Raw genomic sequence first — 21,456 nt, 5'->3', positions numbered from 1 at the left:
TAAAATTTTTATGGGACCAATTCGACACCATCCCGCATCGAACAAAAAAAGAATCACGTAAATGATTTATTAAATAATTCACAAAACACGAAGATTGAATTTGATATTTTTGGCTTTATAAATATAAATTTATAAATATAAAGAATATAAACATTCGATCACGAAATTATGCGGGTTCGAGTCCCGCCTCGTGATCGAATTTTTTCTATTCTTTATAAATTTATAAAACACGAAGATTTTAAAAATGTAACCAATGAACACAATCAATATTAGATTAATTGTAATGGTGTATAAAAAGTATTATGTCCTATGGAATTCTACTATGGGGCAGGGCAGCAGATATAGAAACTATATTTATCTTACAGAAAAGAGCCATTCGCTCTATATATAATTTACGTGCTCGGGACTCGCTAAGAGATCTCTTTAAGAATACTGGTATCCTTACTGTACCATCACATAATATTTTGCATGTACACAAAAACGCCGACTTACACACAAGAGTAGGAGATAAACACTGTTATGGCACAAGGAACAGAAATAAAATTGAAATGCCATTTTACCGGTTAGCCAAAGTTAAAAATTCATTTATGGGTCTAGGTATACGCTTTTACAACAGAATTCCACATTGTATTAAAGAGTTTGGTAGTGCTAAATTCAGGTAAAACTCATGTAAAAAATATATTACTTCAGAGAGCCTATTATAGCATTAAGGAATATATGGAAGATGAAAATGATATATTATGAAGTTAGATATAAGTTACAGAATATGTAATATTGACATGATTTTAAAAGAGCAACTATTTAATATGATTAATTACCTTAAAATGACATTAATAAGTTTAATGCTGGGAATAATAATATTATTATTTAATACTTAGTACTTACCTTATGTTGCTATTAATTATACTCTAACTCTAAGAATGTCTAGGCGCCATATTTTAATTATTGAGTTTTCATCTAGCAAAATTTCAAGGAACAGATATTATTATGTACCTATTTAAATCATTCTTATTATAGGTATTCTTATAAACATTTCCCTACCCATCCCTAAACTCGTACGTTTATTCGTATTATTAAAACTTCAAGTAATTATCAATTAATTTGTGTTTCAGTCGTTTGTTTCATCTTTCGGTGTCAAGTTGCTATCGTTTGCGTTAGCGGGAACTACCTATGCGGGTTTTCCTTTGAAAACGCGGGCGAAGCCGCGGGCGGAAATCTAGTGAATAATATAAATAAGAAAACATAAACATTAAGGTCTATACATATCGCTGCAGTGCTGATACATGTAAATATGGCCCTTATGCGTCGCAACGACAATAATTGATGACGTCACAGCGCAGTAGTTTACTATGCAAACATAGTTTTTCAGTTAATTATTGTAAAAATTATCAAAATTAAATAATTTTTTTTGTAATTGATAGAGCAAATCGGGAGCAATTTTTTTGCAAAAAAATTTTTTATGAAAAGTGAATATTTTTCATTCTATAGGGAAATCAAGTTTTCAGTATTTGGATTTTTTTAAAAATTAATTATAAATAAACTAATAATTATAGAAGTGGAGCAATTACTGATTCTGTTGGAGCATTTAAGGAGCAATTTTTTTGCAAAAAAATTTTTTATGAAAAGTGAATATTTTTCATTCTATAGGGAAATCAAGTTTTCAGTATTTGGATTTTTTTAAAAATTAATTATAAATAAACTAATAATTATAGAAGTGGAGCAATTACTGATTCTGATGGAGCATTTAAGGAGCAATTTTTTTGAAAAAAAATTTTTTATGAAAAGTGAATATTTTTCATTCTATAGGGAAATCAAGTTTTCAGTATTTGGATTTTTTTTTAAATTAATTATAAATAAACTAATAATTATAGAAGTGGAGCAATTACTGATTCTGTTGGAGCATTTAAGGAGCAATTTTTTTGCAAAAAAATTTTTTATGAAAAGTGAATATTTTTCATTCTATAGGGAAATCAAGTTTTCAGTATTTGGATTTTTTTAAAAATTAATTATAAATAAACTAATAATTATAGAAGTGGAGCAATTACTGATTCTGATGGAGCATTGAAGGAGCAATTTTTTTGCAAAAAAATTTTTTATGAAAAGTGAATATTTTTCATTCTATAGGGAAATCAAGTTTTCAGTATTTGGATTTTTTTTTAATTAATTATAAATAAACTAATAATTATAGAAGTGGAGCAATTACTGATTCTGATGGAGCATTGAAGGAGCAATTTTTTTGCAAAAAATTTTTTTATGAAAAGTGAATATTTTTCATTCTATAGGGAAATCAAGTTTTCAGTATTTGGATTTTTTTAAAAATTAATTATAAATAAACTAATAATTATAGAAGTGGAGCAATTACTGATTCTGATGGAGCATTTAAGGAGCAATTTTTTTGCAAAAAAATTTTTTATGAAAAGTGTATATTTTTCATTCTATAGGGAAATCAAGTTTTCAGTATTTGGATTTTTTTTTAAATTAATTATAAATAAACTAATAATTATAGAAGTGGAGCAATTACAGATTCTGATGGAGCATTTAAGGAGCAATTTTTTGAGATATTAATAATAATAAAAAAAAAACTTTCCGCGCTAACTTCCTTCCGGTGTTAATAACACTGTTGACTGACACTGATTTTAAAAGCAATGAAGCGTTTCCAATCAGGCTGCAATTACATTGAACTAGTCTTGTATTATTATTTATTACGTTACCTACTTAAAATGAAGTCCATATTATGATCATAATAATTAAGGTTACGTTAGTATCACGCCTACTACTAAAATATAGTTAAATAATATTCTACAAAAACGCTGATGATACTTCGCTTCAATCAAATAGGTATAGTGTGAAAACACTTGAAGCAACTTCACGGATGTACAAGAAAAAATTAAAGACTGCTTCTGAGATATATACTATCTGTTTACTATCATTTATAACATGTGCCTATCTATAAAGTATCAATGAGTCGTTGATCAATACATATACCGTTTTAAATAGATTGTGGAACAGGTATTGAGCAGTAAGTGCGCGTTTAATATGATTCATAATAATTAAATCGACTTACTCAACATTTGTAACAGTTAGAGGCGTTGATATGCAAATTATTATGAGGTATTTTTTGTTAATTCGCATCTATCTCCAATTCGACATGAGTAAATTTATTCATTAAAATTAGTACGCTTTTTTAAAGCAATTTGGGATCATTAATTTTAAAATCCATCGTTTAGAGTTTAGACAAATGAGTCAGGTCTTTAAATTATTATAAAAATGTTAATCACTCTACACTATACCACTAGGCACTATCATGTCTATCGGAGATTGCAGCATTTTATTGATGTCTAGGTATCATATCAATCATTCAAATATAAAATTAGGTACCTATTTTATTTTAATTATATATAAGTATATTAATAAAATTTAATTTTGGGAAATTAGGAAGAAAACTAAGAACCCCAAGGCACCACTTTTTGCTAGTGTATGAATGGCATTCCCAATCCAAGATTCTTCATTAAGTATTAAAATCGATTAATTGCATAAAAGTTGGAGGTATATATGTTACAGTCAAAACCCTGAACCAGTCAATAACGTTATTGACCGGTAAAATCAGTTAATAAGGATATTGACTAAAGGCGTCGGTTAATATCCTTATTAACTGATTTTATCTGATTAAACCAGTTAATAACGTTATTGACTAAGGGCATCGGTCAATATCGTTATTAACTGATTTTAAGTCGAGGCATCTAGTCAATATAGGTTTTAACCGACGTGCCCAGTCAAAACTCATAAAAAGTTAAGGACGTTAGTGAAATTATACTAGAAAATCATTTAAAAAAGGTTCATAAAAGTTTTTAAAGTGCAATATTTAAGAGTTTTATGTTTTATTAATTAATTCGGGGTATTGTTTGTAAACTGCAACCGCGCGAGAATACGTGCCCCAAAATATTTTTGAAGATGGCAATTGTGTTTTAATAACAACTAGTTTTCCGCCCGCAGCTTCGCCCGCGCAGTCAAAGAAAAACCGCATAGTTCCCGTTCCCGTGGGATTTCCGGGATTGCGTTAGTTTCTGATTTGATGGAGTGACCTGCAGGAGTACTTCGAAGACTGCTACTGGATCTAATAGACGAGTAGAGCTAGGAATGCCGAGTTTGGGCTCGTTTTGTTAGTTATGTCGAGACCTTACCTCCGGACTTGATGGAGTGACCTGCAGGTGTACTTCGAAGACTGCTACTGGAACTAATAGACGAGTAGAGCTAGGTGTGCCGAGTTTGGGCTTGTTTTGTTAGTTACGTTGAGACCTTACCTCCTGAAAAGATGGAGTGACCTGCAGGTGTACTACGAAGACTGCTACTGGAACTAATAGACGAGTAGAGCAAGGTGTGCCGAGTTTGGGCTCGTTTTGTTAGTTACGTTGAGACCTTACCTCCGGACTTGATGGAGTGACCTGCAGGTTTACTTCGAAGACTGCTACTGGAGCTAATAGACGAGTAGAGCTATGTGTGCCGCGTTTGGGCTCGTTTTGTTAGTTACGTTGAGACCTTACCTCCGGAATTGATGGAATGACCTGCAGGTGTACTTCTACTGGAACTAATAGACGAGTAGAGCTAGGTGCCCAAACTCGGCACACCTTGCTCTACTCGTCTATTAGTTCCAGTAGCAGTCTTCGAAGTACACCTGCAGGTCACTCCATCAAGTCCGGAGGTAAGGTCTCAACATAACTAACAAAACGAGCCCAAACTCGGCACACCTAGCTCTACTCATATAATAGTTCCAGTAGCAGTCTTCGAAGTACACCTGCAGGTCATTCCATCAATTCCGGAGGTAAGGTCTCAACGTAACTAACAAAACGAGCCCAAACTCGGCACACATAACTCTACTCGTCTATTAGTTCCAGTAGCAGTCTTCGAAGTAAACCTGCAGGTCACTCCATCTTTTCAGGAGGTAAGGTCTCAACGTAACTAACAAAACAAGCCCAAACTCGGCACACCTAGCTCTACTCGTCTATTAGTTCCAGTAGCAGTCTTCGAAGTACACCTGCAGGTCACTCCATCAAGTCCGGAGGTAAGGTCTCGACATAACTAACAAAACGAGCCCAAACTCGGCATTCCTAGCTCTACTCGTCTATTAGATCCAGTAGCAGTCTTCGAAGTACTCCTGCAGGTCACTCCATCAAGTCCGGAGGTAAGGTCTCGACATAACTAACAAAACGAGCCCAAACTCGGCATTCCTAGCTCTATTCGTCTATTAGATCCAGTAGCAGTCTTCAAAGTACTCCTGCAGGTCACTCCATCAAATCAGAAACTAACGCAATCCCGGAAATCCCACGGGAACGGGAACTATGCGGTTTTTCTTTGACTGCGCGGGCGAAGCTGCGGGGGGAAACCAAGTTGTTATTAAAACACAATTGCCATCTTCAAAAATATTTTGGGGCACGTATTCTCGCGCGGTTGCAGTTTACAAACAATACCCCGAATTAATTAATAAAACATAAAACTCTTAAATATGCACTTTAAAATGATTTTCTAGTATAATTATTTCACTAACGTCCTTAACTTTTTATGAGTTTTGACTGGGCACGTCGGTTAAAACCTATATTGACTAGATGTCTCGACTTAAAATCAGTTAATAAGGATATTGACCGATGCCCTTAGTCAATAACGTTATTAACTGGTTTAATCAGATAAAATCAGTTAATAAGGATATTAACCGACGCCCTTAGTCAATATCCTTATTAACTGATTTTACCGGTCAATAACGTTATTGACTGGTTCAGGGTTTTGACTGTAACATATATATCTTGCTTTGCCGATTGCATACCTTCTCCATGATTTAGATACATATTATTGAATATTAGGCCACAATTTGCGCTGTGGTTAGAGCATTAGAACATAACCAATCGAATTAGAAATACAGTTACGCTCCAATCATCTAACAGGACGTTCTATACAGACCGAGGAATCGTAGTTTTTCTTTAGTATTCAAATATCGACATACATCAACAACATAAACCATGTTTATGAGGAATAACGGATATTTTCGCAGCTCAATGGCACTTGTATCGTAAATATAAGGAAAATTGTTTAGTTTGTATGTAGATAATATTATATATCTGGTGGGAAAGTCGGGAATGCAACGTTGGTGTGACGAATTATGACAGACAATGAGAAAATGTTGGTCGGAAAAGTGTATTTTTTAAATCAGGAAATTAAGTATGTAAAAAATACATTTGTATATATTATATATAACTTTAAAATGTGTCTTTAACTGATAAATATATGTAATGATAATATGTGTAATAAATTAATAATAAAAAAATAATCAGTGTGGAAAATTGGTGTAAAAATTAGTTTATTTTTAATAATGTAATTCGTAAGTAATTCAGTTATGTCCGTGCAGAATATTGCTAATTTATTAACCTTGAAGGTACCTATGTTGGTATAAATATATATGTAAGTATATTATTTTTTTATCTTGCCAAGTTTTGTTTTGTACCAAGTACAATATCTATTTTTGTAGCTGTATTTAAAACTGTACGCTTAATGAGCTAAAGTCCTGAACAAGGCCAATACATCAGCAAGTCAGATCGGATGCAGTGTCGTCATCAATCTCCGATAATTATCACTTCTTCAGCACGCACACATTTATCACATTGTCTACGCATGTGTTGCGTAAAATCTATCGTTATAGGAAGAAAATTTAAATAGAAATCGCGACGTTTTTAATTGTTCTGTGATTATAAACTATAAAACAGATGAAAAGAAATTGTTTACTTACAGACAACGAGTGGTTAATTGCTATCTCATCGAAATAAAATGCTTTATTACCATTCCAACTATGCACGGTTAGCGACTGGCGTATACGTGAATTATATTCAAGTATGTAAACAATAATTAGGTACCCTTTTATTGTTATAAAATTTATAATGTAGGTATTAAATTTTCAAGCTTTTAATAAAGAATGGTAGGGTATGTAAGTCTGCATAGTGCATACCATAGCTATCGACTTGCTATCGAGTATCAACTGCAAATAAACGCAAACAAAACTAAACCGAACAAAAGACGAAGTTTCAAGTCTCGTATTGTTTCATTCATGGAACAGTTGAATTAGACGTCAGATATTTAAGAAACAATACATTTCGACCTTGAGGCGCGAAAACTTCCGCGCCATCAAGTTCTCTTCCACAGATTAAATATGACGCAAGCAAATAACTTCGTTGTTTTGGACTTTTTGGTTTGATTGCAAATTGGCGGAACGTATTGATAGACACGACACAATTTTGTTTCGCTAGACTTTAACAAAAACTAATTTTGTTTATACAGTTCAAGTGGAGAAGTTTGAAATTGAGACCAAAACAAAAAGAGTTGTATTGCTTACAAGTTTTTACGGTGTTTTATATTTACAAATTTCTTAGAAATAAGTAAATTAACGAAATGATGATGTGTTTAGAGTAAAATTAAGTTTAGCAATGAGTTTAGGGTAAAATGATGTTATAAATTTTTAATTGTTCAAATCTGTGTAAGTAATGTAAATACAATAGTAAAGTGTAGAAGTATCACCATAACAGTTTGATTAAATCGAAGTTTTTACCTTCAGGAATATAAATAAAATTCACAAAATTCTAGGTATATCGTATAACAACCTAAAGATGATTACGGTTTCAACTCATGTACAGGTACTGCTAAAATATATACCCTGTACATTGTACGAGCAAGTAGCGAAACTCGACATCAGTTAAAATGTTGATGGAGAGTGCACAAACCTGTCCCTGCTTTCTCATAACACCGGTACTCGTCTTCAAGTACAATAGGTACGTAGGCATATTCTAACAGTACTAAATACTTAAAGCCTGTTATTTTTTGAAATTCCTTTTTATTAGTTGACTAAGTATAGGCACAGGCCGCACAGGTAGGTGTTTATCGTGCGAATAACCCAGTTTATAAAATTGTTGAGATTGTAATTTTACCACGACACAGATTTTGTCTTTTGCAATTAATTATAATATCGAATATTATCTTCATTCAAAAATAACGTTACACATTGGACCTGAAAAATGAAAGAAACTGTCTTTCAACTACAAACTAATTCAACAAAATAGGTACATAGGTGCGTATAGGTATTAATATTCAGTGGAATAAAATAGTTCCCATTATAACATTCAATTTAGACAGGACATGATCAAGAGATACTTTAATAGAACTTTTAATGATAAAAGATATTATAATTCACAACTCAGTGACAGAATACGGATGGTCGTTCAACTCGAAATGGAATGCGATCTCAAATGGATTGTTCTTCCACACTCCATCGAGTAATTGTCATATCATATCCATTGCATTGTTGCTAGCTTGATTCTTGACATCGATGTGAAGTCTGCATTGTAGACTGAAAAGAATTATTCGCGTACCGCGTATTGCAGCTATTTAATCACTACATAGTATAAAACAAAGTCGCTTTCTCTGTCCCTATGTCCCTATTTCCCTATGTCCCTTTGTACGCTTAAATATTTAAAACTACGCAACGGATTTTGATGCGGTTTTTTTAATAGATAGAGTGATTCACGAGGAAGGTTTTAGTATATAATTTATTAGGGTTTAGACAAAGCGGGCGAAGCTGCGGGCGGTAAGCTAGTAAGTATATAAAGTTAACATAGTTGTACTAATATCATAATATGAAAGTTCCTCTGAGCTTAACAAATACATAATATATTTATTTTCCAGATAATAATCGGTCAACTAGGAAAAGGAGAATAGAAATATAATTTTACTATTGCAGCTTTGTTATTTGTAGAGGTGGGCCCTAGCTCGTTAATAATACAATTCTCTTTTCCGTCTTCATAGATTGTTGTCTTATCCAAAGTAGTTGTCCTTTTGTCTCCAGATACTTAGGTACGAACCTTTACCATAGATTTTCTCATTTATATTTCTCACCAGAAACGAGTTTGGATTTAAACTTCGAGTGCAAAACGCAATACTCCACTACTTTCATCGACTACCCATAAGCGGTAACAATTCACTGGGCTATGATACAATTTCCGCCAAGTTTACGATTCTATGATTCTAGTGTGAGTATCCGAGTTCCGGTGAACCGTTTATGAATGGCGCGCGGCCTTGCCAACGCCGCGATGGCGGATGGGGTGATTGGCCTCGAAAGATCCCTTCGGAAGGAATTTTTTTATATCGCCAAGTTTAGTAGTTAGTACGTTGGTGTACATCAATTATTTTTTTAATAGTCCTAACCAGGGCTCGGAAACCGGTTTAAATTCTTAACCGGTTTCGGTCATTGACCCCAAACCGAAATTGATTTAGGTTAAAGGTTGCACTTTACCGGTTTTTACCGGTTTATGCGAAATACCGGTTTTTCATTAATATTGGTTTTGGTGGTGAAAATTAACCGGTTAAAACCAAGTTACATAAGGATCCTCGGCCCCCGCTACCCTCGCTCGACGGGCCTGGACGTTGCGAAGTCATTTAGTTACAAAATTCTTAATCGCACTCAAGTTCGCAATTTTAGTTTATATTTGAGATTTGAATTTGATAACTAGATTTCCGCCCGCGGCTTCGCCCGCGTTTGCAAAGGAAAACCCGCATAGTTCCCGTTCCCGTGGGATTTCCGGGATAAAAACTATCCTATGTGTTAATCCAAGTTACCCTCTATATGTGTGCTAAACATCCATACATCCATACATCTATACTTACAAACTATATTTTAGAATAGAATATATTAGATATATTAGATACTAGCTTCCGCCCGCGACTCCGTCCGCGCGGAAAAATTAAGATTTATTTTTTTCTACGTATTTTTCCGGGATAAAAAGTATCCTATTTTATGCCCAGGATAATAAGGTATAATTATACCAAGTTTCATCGAAATCGAACCGTTAGTTTTCACGTGATTCCTGAACATACAGACAGACAAAAATTTTTTTAATCACATATTTGGGTTTGGTATCGATCCAGTAACACCCCCTGGTATTTATTTTTTCAATATTTTCAATGTACAGAATTGACCCTTCTACAGATTTATTATACATATGTATAGATATTAGATTCACTATATCTTGTGGCAAGCGTTAAAAAATGAGGCAAAAATAATAAAGGAATTAACCGGTTAATTTGGGTGTCAAAACCGTTTGTGCAGAAGTAACCGGTAACCTTAATCATTTGGGTTACTTATAAACAGTTCACTTGTTTAACCGGTAAATGAAGGAACGATATATTTACCGGTATATAATCTAAATTAACCGCTCTTTTCAAACCGGTTCCGAGCCCTGGTCCTAACACGTTTTTGGATATTTCACGAATAAAATGTTATTTTCTCCGAAAAGGTTTTGTTGGCATGATTTTACATTTTGTTATGAATAAAGAAATAAAACTAAAAAACCAACCAAGTGCGAGTCGGACTCGCGCACGAAGGGTTACGTAATATGGGGACCCCTCCTTATTATACATAAATAATATATATTTTTTAATTTTTAGTACATAATATTTGTTTTTATAGCGGCAACGGAAATACATCATTTGTGAAAATTTCAGCATTCTACCTATCACGTTTTATGAGATACAGCCTGGAGGCAGACAGACAGACAACGAAGTCTCAGTATAGGGTCCCGATTTACCGTTTCGGTACGGAACCCAGTAAATATTTAATTGCATGACCAACCTTACGTTTTTGTGGTGAAGCTGAAGGAAATCAAATATTATGTGGGTGGGTATATACCTACCTATGTACCTAATAAGTACTTACGTCACCTACGAAGAATATTGAGCCATATAAATAAGTGCGGAAATAAAAAGTACCTATATTAGATTTAAAATGTTATGCGAGCGTTCATCTCACAACATTTACATTCATTAAAATTTAATGTCATAACTCAGTCATTACGTATTTGCTTGTCAAATAGACACGTTTAATTAAGTAACTACTTGTTAGTTGTTACCTACATGTATAGTAGAGCTACGAAATACGTATTTAATGAATGAATGAATGAAATGAATGAATGAATGAACGAAAAATGAAATGATACGTATTTACCATACTTATGGGAACTTAATTAAATATAAGTATGTATAGATATACGGAAAGAACACTGCAGTACTAAAGTAGCTGACACTAGGCGCCACTTCATCAGCTGCAAAAGAAATAAATTTTGGGAACTATATTTTCCATCGCATCGTTGCCAGTTGCCACCAACCACGCCCCTTAGCATGATATAATTGGAGCCTTCCTCGATAAATAGACTATCGAATAGCTTAAAAAGTGTTAATGTAATAAAAAATAATTATAAGTATGTATACATATTGTGGGTGTGCTACGATCCATTTAAATGTTGACTTGGGTGTACAAATATTTATCTTACATAGCCCTATTAACTGGTACACATAGTTCAGTATTATGGTACCATAAATTTTAGTTTTATGATTTATATCATATTATTATTGATTTGTAGGTATGTACTTTACATCAGTTTTATATCCGTACCATTATACATAACAAGCAACCATAAGAAGAAAATATTCAAAATATTAAAAGGATCATACACTACAGAAATTGTCTGATAATAATAATATACCTATGTACCTATTATTACGGTCTAGCAAAACCTAGCTATTACCACTATTACATAATACAAATGAGTTAGAATAATAAGGCTATATAAAAACGCTGACACCACGTTCCCAACATAACAACAGTAGACAGGTGCACGGCACCTGCCGATGTTCCAGTTTTTGTTTAACAAAACGTCAATTCCGGGGCTGGTTTTTAGAATAAATAGTCGTTGAACTTCAACGTTCAAACTACGTTTAAAACCTTAGAGCATTCTAAGTTTAAAACTTGCGAATTGCTACTATTCCTAATATAAGATGTTACCTAAATGTTTTCGTAATTGAATGAATGCGAAAAACTTTGATCTATATTATCAACGTTTTCAACAGAAAGTTTTGAGAATAAGTAATTTTGAATGTAATATGTGTATCAATTTAATGTCCAGGTCAACATAATGCTCTAAATTACATGTCCATATTAATAAAATCGTAATATGCACTAATTTAAATTACTGCATATTATGATTTAAAAATCTATCATTACGTACCTAGGCCATTACAATCAGTAGAATAATAGGATACTTATGGGTAACAATATAATAAATAAGGAAGTTTACCAACGTACATATTATCACTACATAGTATAAAACAAAGTCGCTTTCTCTGTCCCTATGTCCCTTTGTATACGGATTTTGATGCGGTTTTTTTAATAGATAGAGTGATTTTTAGTAAGTATATAGTTTATTAGCTTTTAGACCAAGCGGGCGAAGCCGCGGGCGGTTAGCTAGTGTATTTAAAAATGCAAATTCACCTTCTCTAATACAATTTGTTTAGTACGTAATCGTTTTGTCATCATTATTAAAATAACTTATAAGTATGACTTGTTATTTCGACAGCCAATAAAATACAATCAAGCTCGATTTGATGCAACTTTTACTTTCATGGCACACAACTATGTATCACATGAATAAGTGTTATTATTGAAGCCACTTTCTCTATACATAACATTGTTATATGTAATATAATATAGTATTGCATAAGAAAACATGAGTTTTGCCAGGTGATGATCATTTAAATTCATATAGGTAATTTACAGATACTTAATAGATCTATTAAATAGCAAAAGTTAAAATCAATAATTTGTATGCAAATTTAAAGCACTACTTATAAAGAAATAGATTCAAATATAGATTTATTCAGGTATATATATGCATGAAAATAATACAAAGAAGATGCGTTTGATATGAGTTTGGAGGCGTGAACCGTGACTGGCTGGACAATGACCTACTAATAACGGATTTTCGAAACATTATATCAAGATTTTTCTGTATCATATTGTACTTTTATTAAGTTAATTTTTGTGTTCACAAAATTTTCCTAATATAAGGAACGATAACACGCTCGGCAGCTTTTTGAAATGAGAAATTCAAATGGTTGGCTTCAATTTGTTGCGAATTACTTTTTAGTTAAATTTTAGTTGTTAGTTGACAATTGTACCCACTAAATAATCCATACTTATTTTAATATTATAAATGCGAAAGTAACTCTGTCTGTCTGTCTGTTACTCAATCACGCCTTAACTACCTACTGAACCAATTTGCATGAAATTTGGTATAGAGATATTTTGATACCCGAGAAAGGTCATAGGCTACTTTTTACCCCGGGAAATAGGATAGGTTTTATCCCGGAAATCCCACGGGAACGGGAACTATGCGGGCTTTTCTTTGACTGCGCGGGCGAAGCTGCGGGTGGAAAGCTAGTACTAAATAATTTATTTTACAAGTAACTAAATATACGGTATACCCAAACTGAGAACATGTACCGCTTGAAGCCGAATTATCCGGCTTATCCGAAGCCTAATTCTTATTCCTTACATTAGAAATGTTGTACATTCTACAATTAATGCGAGACATGCTGCATAGTAGAGTCTGGTTCCTAGTAATAATATCACCTTATAATCGCTTTATCCTGCTAATCTATCTCCTTGATGGAAGATTATTAATTCATAACTGTTTATTTGCAATACCACTTGTGAAATAGCAATAAATAAAGTTATTCACCTTATCGCCTTTTGAATATTAACGAGGTATATATTTCTAAATTAAGACATAGAGATTCGAAAAAAGTTATTCTAAGATATTGGATAAAGAAAAATTATGCGCGATAAAATTAGAATATTCATAAATTATTTGAATAACATTACTTCAAAAGAATAAGAGAATGTGAATATGGTTCTTACTTTTTATCAATTTCTTCTACCTATTCTATCTGTACAGAGATGAGAAAACAAATCCAATCGTATTATACAATAGTGTGATAATCACAGAACTAATCTCATAGGCTTCTCATAGGTTTAACAGTTATCTATAAAATAATTTTTTATTGCGACAAAATGTAGTTAGGTTATTAGGTAGTTACATAACTAAAGGAATTGTCCTTTAATTTATTTCACATGAATTATGTATAGGTACCCTTAATCATAATTATTAATTATGTTATAATATAATAGGACTATAAATTATGTTTATTGTTGACTTTCTAGATTTTATCTCTTACGTCTAGATTTATCGTTAGTATATTTACTAATTAGTATTCCTATCTCTGAGAAATGCTTTACGACAACTTTTGAATCACATAAAATATTTTATTATACTAATGTTTGGGAATTTTTGACAGTACTATAAGTAATAAAAAAACAAATCACAGATCATAAAATACTATACAGCTACTTCTGAAAGAATAGACTGTAATTTTGTACAAGTTTTTTGTTTCCAAAGAACGTTAATAAAATATAATAATGATTCAACTAGTCCTCTTAGATGTGGTGGAGCTGTTTTAAATCCTCAAAATAAGTCATTTAATTTTTACTATCGTTTCGGAACATTGAGCTATAGGTACCTAGTTATTATATCTCAATGGTTCGGAACTAAAAACTTAACCCCCATTCTGATGCTTTATGTTAGTTATTTGTTTCTTCCAATTAAACATCTCTACTTCAAAAATAGTAAAAAATACATTGGTATAAAAAAATTATCGATTTATACTAAAAGTACCGATTTCTAGATTTTAATCTGTGCACTCTCACGCCATGTTTCACCCGCGACTTCAATGCTAGAATATTCTGCAAAAACTATAAAACGGTTGTATCGTGTACGACTGAGAAAGTATCAGTCTTCAACAATTACCGTTTTGTGACGGCAAGTTTGTTAATTACCAACTGGTTAATGTCTGTCTGAGCAGCGAATTTTTAATTTGGAGCTTAAACAACATTAATTTTATTTTTGATTAATTTTCATATATAACTAGGATTCAAGTCCATATTCAAGTCTTGATTTATGGTTTGGATGGAATGTGCGAATAAGGTTTGTAATATGGCAGTATGGCTGCATAAACCCTATTCTTTACATAGATTAAAAATCTATACTAATATTATAGAGCTGAAGAGTTTGTTTGTTTGAACGCGCTTATCTCGGGAACTACTGGGCCGATTTAAAAAATTCTTTCGCGTGTTAGAAAGCTCATTTAGCGAGGTAACTATTATATATTGTATGTTCATAAGTATAATATACTTATAACAACTAATAACCTTCAAGTCTGTATCGCAAAACCAACTTTTACACAGTTATGTTATAAAATAACATAAAACACGCCTATTTCACAATATTCGAATAAGTTCCAGTTACGGTATTGACTATTTATTAGACGATCATTACTTTTAGTTTCGCAATTGTCCATTTGTGAACAAGATTAAATGGTTGTAATAAATATTATAGTACTTATCGGTAATAAATCTATTCGTTTTCACTAAAAAAATGATTTAAATACCTAATACCTAGTTCAGTTTAGATCCCATCGTTGATGGAATTGATGTATCCCTTTACCTTTGTCTCATAACTTCTGTTTACGTTCTTCTACATTATTTACGGTAGATTTTGCGTTATAAGTTGTAATATACATAATTAGATAAAAATAAATGTGATAAAATATTTGCAGTCTATAAAATATATAAGTGTGAACAGGCTCTGTTTTTAAACGAAGCTCGAAGTCATAACTGTCTCCAACAGCTCGATAAATTCGTATTTGGAAACATGTCTTGACTATTTTGATATTTCCAACGAGGTTATGAAGGTCCCGTTTCAATTATTAATAACAACTTTTACAAATCCTGCCAGTCTTGTTACAAAAAGTATATCCTAGGCAGTATTTTTCAATAAAAGATAGTCAAAAGAAGGTGCTCGTTATATATTTAATTATTTAAAACAATTGTGAAGTAGTTACCTAATTAATGCCGTGTTTTTTTTTTGTTTCATAAAAGTACTTTACTTACTTTTGTAGAGAATACCGACGATACTAAAAAATCCGAGAATACTTATGAATTTTGAATTTTTTCTGAAAATGGAAATTCTTAGGAATTTTCGTAAAAATATGAACTAAAATCTTACATACATTATAGTAAAACACAAAATTGTTATAAATAGCGAATGATACCAAAGTAGGTTAATGTTGTAGCGAATAAATTTCATGTTTTATTTATTTTAATCACGCGGACAACTGTTGAAAATAAACCCCATTCATTATTCATGCTAAGTTTAATCGTTAAAGGAATGTCATAGATTTAGAAATGGCCATTAGTGCAGGTAGATGATCCTGGCCGGTCATTACAAATTCTTCACAGAGCTGCAAAAAGCTCCCAAGCATAGAATATCAAGCTTAACATAATACTTTCACGTTTTGAGAATGATACGATATACCTAGTTTATTGATTGTTATCGAAGTCATTTAAATGCGTATATCGATCATATTAAGAATTTCTTTGAAACGTTTCAATATGCTTATGGCGTTAGTTTGATATTATGTATACTTTAACTAGTTGAAAATATAGATTGGTGGGATTTTTTGGAATGTACCTAGGTACATTAGTTTTGTTTTATTCGTAATTTGGTTTTCCCTCCGATTTTAAAAATAGGAAAACGCGTAATTTACTACGTACAATTTAGACAGTTTCAATTTAGACAGGGAGGTATGTGATATTTACGAAAGACGTGTTATTGGGTACCTCTACCTTATTAAATTAATATGCTTGTCGCGTATTACGATAACTTTAACCGTCTTACAACAGGAATACTAAGAAACTCCTACGTTTATACCTACCTACGTGTAAATAAATGACATACTTGGCTAGAGGCTACACATTTTTTTGACGAGGAAACTATAGAAGGAACTATTTCATAAACATAGATATTTTGGAACGAATGATTTTTTACTCAAAATATCCTTCATATTGGAATAAAATATCTAATAATCTAAATAGTTAAGTACTTATTATTAATTCAAAGCTCTCTGTCCGGAGAAGCTTAAAGCTTATTGTAGCGGAAATAAAATAAGATGGAATGGAGAGCGCGCTTACGCAAGAAAATGCAAGTAAATCCGGGTGTAAGAACTAGCATTACTTATTTCCATTGACATTAATGTCTGACATCTCCGTCCACATCTCGTCAGATGCTTTTTGCGACTTGACGACCTTCCACAGTCCACTACTGATTAATTACATTCGCAAATCGCAATATACTAAATGGCGGTTTCTTACAGCGGAATTGTTGTATTGTGCTCTTATAATTATACATAACCGAAAACTACTAGGAAATAATTTATAACAAATACAATTGAGTTCACATTGAACGTGTAATTAAGCGAAAGATGGTCGCCCTAAATTACTTGCAGTAATTCATGTTCGTAATCACAATTTGTTTTTGGAAATGTTTTCTGTAGAGAATGTTGTTCTCAAAATACCTGCATTGTTTTAACTATAACTACATAGTTACGTATATTTTTGAAGTGTTCACTTTTTGTAAGTATGTATACCAATCTTTAAATTTTAGAGACTTTTAGGAAATGTGCAAGCGAAATTCCAAAAAAAAACATTGTCTCAGATAAGACGTAGACTTTACACAATTTATAAAATAGCACACACAAAAGTTAGGCTACGTGCACACTTTCTGAAATTAGTGTGGAAACTTATGAAAGGCTCTATGAATCTGGGAAATAGAATAGGTAGGTACCTACCTGCACAATATATGGATTTGGATAGATATATAGGTAAATGGCTCACAGGCTATTGTCCTTTTTTCGAGATCTCCCATCAGAGGTCGAGATCATTTATGATTTTAATGAACTTAATGTGCGTTTATAACGAACTAGCTTTCCACCCACAGCTTCGCCCGCGCAGTCAAAGAAAATTCCGCATACCTAGTTCCCGTTCCCTTGGATAAAACCTATCTTATTTCTTAGGGTAAAAAGTAGTCTATGTCCTTTCTCTGGTATCAAAATATCTCTATACCAAATTCCATGCAAATTGGTTCAGTAGTTATAAAGGCGTGATTGAGTAACAGACAGACAGACAGAGTTACTTTCGCATTTATTATAGGTATGTACCTATCTATTAGTATGGATGTGGATGTGCTTCTTGATTGATACTAATCATTGCTTCAAAACAGTAATGAGAAAATGATGAAAAATGAATGAACCCAGATTTTATGTTGGTACCTAGGTACCTAGGTACATATACTAACCTAAATCGACTTTCCAACACCATAGAATATTTACTCTAACGCGACCCAATAAATTTGGTACCTATAATATCTAAATTGTATTGTGATATAAACGGAACCTTCCTTCTGAAATTCGCATAATATGAATTTCGACCATATATTTTCGACCCTAATATTCCAGTTCCTACGCGCGATAAGCGCATAAGCGCGAAAGTTTGAAAGACTGTGTTACTGTATAAAATTTGTAACTCATTCACGCGAAAACTACCGCGTTCAGCAAAAATCCGTTGATTTTGATGATACTTCATGCTTTGCAGTGCTACCTACTTGCTTTTGCCCGCGTTTGTAATGCGCGGTACAGCGTTTGTATATTATACAATGCAAAAGGTAGTGAACAACAAAATGTTAAATGCATGAGTAGGTGCCGATATACGTATTAGGAATAGAGCTAATACCGGTTTTCTAGTTTCTAAATGATCTAACTACTAAAATAATTGTTCCTAATCAATACATTAAAAGCTGTTTTGAAAACCTAGCGAAGCGGACGTTGATTAGTAGGTACAACTTAATATTTAAATTCAATTAAAAATGTATAATTTCTTCACAAAAGACCGAACACCTGTGAACCTTCATAATAATTGGAAACACAACAATATTTGCCATAAAAATATAAAGAAATCATCAGCCACCAAGAATCTCACATGCATAATTAAAAATGGTCCGCTAAAGTTCGCGAACTTACTTAAAGCTTTGGTACGGATGCACCATGCCGTAACAATCCACACACACGACACAACACAACTTTACACAATTTATAAAATAACACACACAAAAGTTAGGTACGTGCACACTTTCTGAAATTAGTGTGGAAACTGACTAGCGGCATGGCGCGGGCGTGTGAATGTTCAAACTTCAATGTTATAGTGGTTACAGCCTGCGGAGTGCGGGCGCCGCGCGCGCAACCTCAGGCCCTACATAATCTGTGACCACAGGCTTCGTCGCGAAAGTTCATCGAACGAACGCAGCTTGGGGATCTGCCTCTGAACTAATTATGAAGCTTTCCTATTATGTTTCGTAATGAATAATGACATATTACTAGATAGTTAGATACCTACCTAGTAGATATGTTAGTTGCATGCATCCATGCCAATCCATGCTGATAAATTATTGAACCGATTTATATTAAGTTTACTGGCATGTAATTCCTGACTTAATGCACTATGATATAATATAAAAGAGCTATTATAGGTCATTGAGTTATCACATACAACAGAAACTTCTTATAAATTAAAGCTTTCCTGAAATATATTTACCAAGTCTTATTTCCTGGTTATTCTCATTTTGATAATAAAAATTATTGATAAATGATAGTGGCTAAGTAGTTTCATAAATTTCTAATTTGTACCATTAGATAGTTTTCAGTACATAGGTACATAATATTAGGTATGAATACATTGTTATTACAACACTTTGGATTTATTATCATGCTTATAAAGCGTATACAATGTCGATTAACACTTTTTATTATACCTAGTATTATTTTTATTTGTAGCATTCTAATATCATAATTCATTCTGTAGTAAAATTGTATAAGGTTATGTGCTTAGATCATTAAGTAACTTATGTAAGTTATTTGTGCATATTTCGTACCAGGCGTAATATTCTTTAACATCCCCTAATTTTTAACCGACTTCAAAAAAAGGAGGAGGTTATCAATTCGGCCGGTGTGTTTTTTTTTATGTATGTACACCGATTCCTCCGAGGTTTCTGAACCGATTTACGTGATTCTTTTTTTGTTCGACGCGGGATGGTGTTGAATTGGTCCCATAAAAATTTATTCGGATAGGCCCAGTAGTTTTTATTTTATGGGCATTTTTGCAAGTGCAAGTTTGAAGTCGGTTGTTTTTATTAACGCAATTATCACTTGTAATATGCAGGAAATCAGGAACATGTCGGAAGAATACATTCGTTTCGCTACTACATATTATAATTAATGCGAAAGTTACTCTGTCCGTCTGTTAGGCTTTTACGGCTACAAAACCTTATTTATTTCCATTAAAATAAATTTGTACTTAACATAGAATAAAATTTGGGCATTACATCATAGATAGTTTGTACTTAATCTACACTGTGCTTTTTTATTAGTTTGAAAATAACTGAGCGAAATGTAAGTAATTAATAGTATATATACTTACCTCTAAGTAATCTATTTACCTCACGAACTGCTGAACGAATTTGAATGAATTTTTAATTGTTGTTTGATGTTGGATTTGTCTATACTTGGATCATGGATGAGGAAAATAACTGGAAACAAATAAGATCTTCCAGGACTATAATCAATAGGAGCGAAGCAGCGATGAAAATGACTTACAAAAACATTCCTTCTTTTGACGAAAATGCGTAGCCGCTAGGAGCTTTGGCTAGGAGTACTAGTGTTCTGTGTGCGTGGGTGAGCATGAGATCTGAGATCATAATTTGTGATACTAATGACTAATGATTACTTGTTCTGTGCTAATGTCTAATGAGTAATGAGCGAGGTGTAGTTTTATAATGGGAAAAAATATAGACCGGGAGATATGGACACAAAAATTCTAAAATTTTTGTGTTAAAAATCGTTTGACTTTCGCTATTTTTCCGACGAGTTCGACTAACGCCCACGCGAATAAGCCGCTGGTACCAGCGTTCACACCATCATTTTCCGTTTTATCATTGCGTACTAAGACCCCTGTAGAACCGCCATCCTGTTACAAATGACTCGAAATTTTGTGTCAATATCTCCCGGTCTAATAATTTTATAATCTGATTCCGATTTTATTTTTTACTCACCAAATTACATCTTTACTCCAAGGAGTTGGTGAGTAAAAAAAAAAATCGGAATCAGATTATAAAATTTTTGATACAGCATCATAAAAATATTATTAAATGTTTTTTAAAATTAGTTAAAAGATGATTCCGAAATTATTATTTGATGACTTTGTGTGCATCAGAGTCATCATAAATTGATACGAGTATTCGAACGCAGTTGTTGGCAAACTTTTTAAACTGCTGATTTCGCCAATGACTAAGGAATCCTATGGACAGGGCATAATGTTCTATACAAACAACTGATTATACAAATATCATGCATTTCGATACCGAAATAATAAAACGAATACTGTCTCTTTCTAACTAATGAATATTCTGCTAAGTGAAAATATATGACTATACGTCAGTCAGTGCTAATTCTATACCGTTTGACATTTGAAGTTAGCTCAAATACCTACTGTGGCCGGGCGCCATTTTATGTTCTCGTTATTATGATGTACATGCTCTGTCATTGCTCCGTAGTAAACATTGAAAAATATTGAATATTTTTGTGATTGTGACA

General features: G+C 32.8%; 1 protein-coding gene across 1 annotated transcript in view; it reads right to left on the bottom strand.

The window, feature by feature from the left end:
• LOC123698930 (ras-related protein Rab-23) overlaps positions 1-18,991 on the bottom strand; it is a 30,530-nt gene extending 11,539 nt beyond the window's left edge. Inside the window, exon 1 of the mRNA XM_045645759.1 lies at positions 18,832-18,991. The gene's annotated coding sequence lies outside the window, so the exon portion shown is untranslated. The remainder of the gene's footprint in view (positions 1-18,831) is intronic.
• Between the last annotated feature and the right edge of the window lie 2,465 nt (positions 18,992-21,456).

Source organism: Colias croceus, chromosome 17, assembly GCF_905220415.1.
Source record: "Colias croceus chromosome 17, ilColCroc2.1".
NCBI lineage: Eukaryota > Metazoa > Arthropoda > Insecta > Lepidoptera > Pieridae > Colias > Colias croceus.
This window is presented reverse-complemented; position numbering and strand designations above follow the sequence as displayed.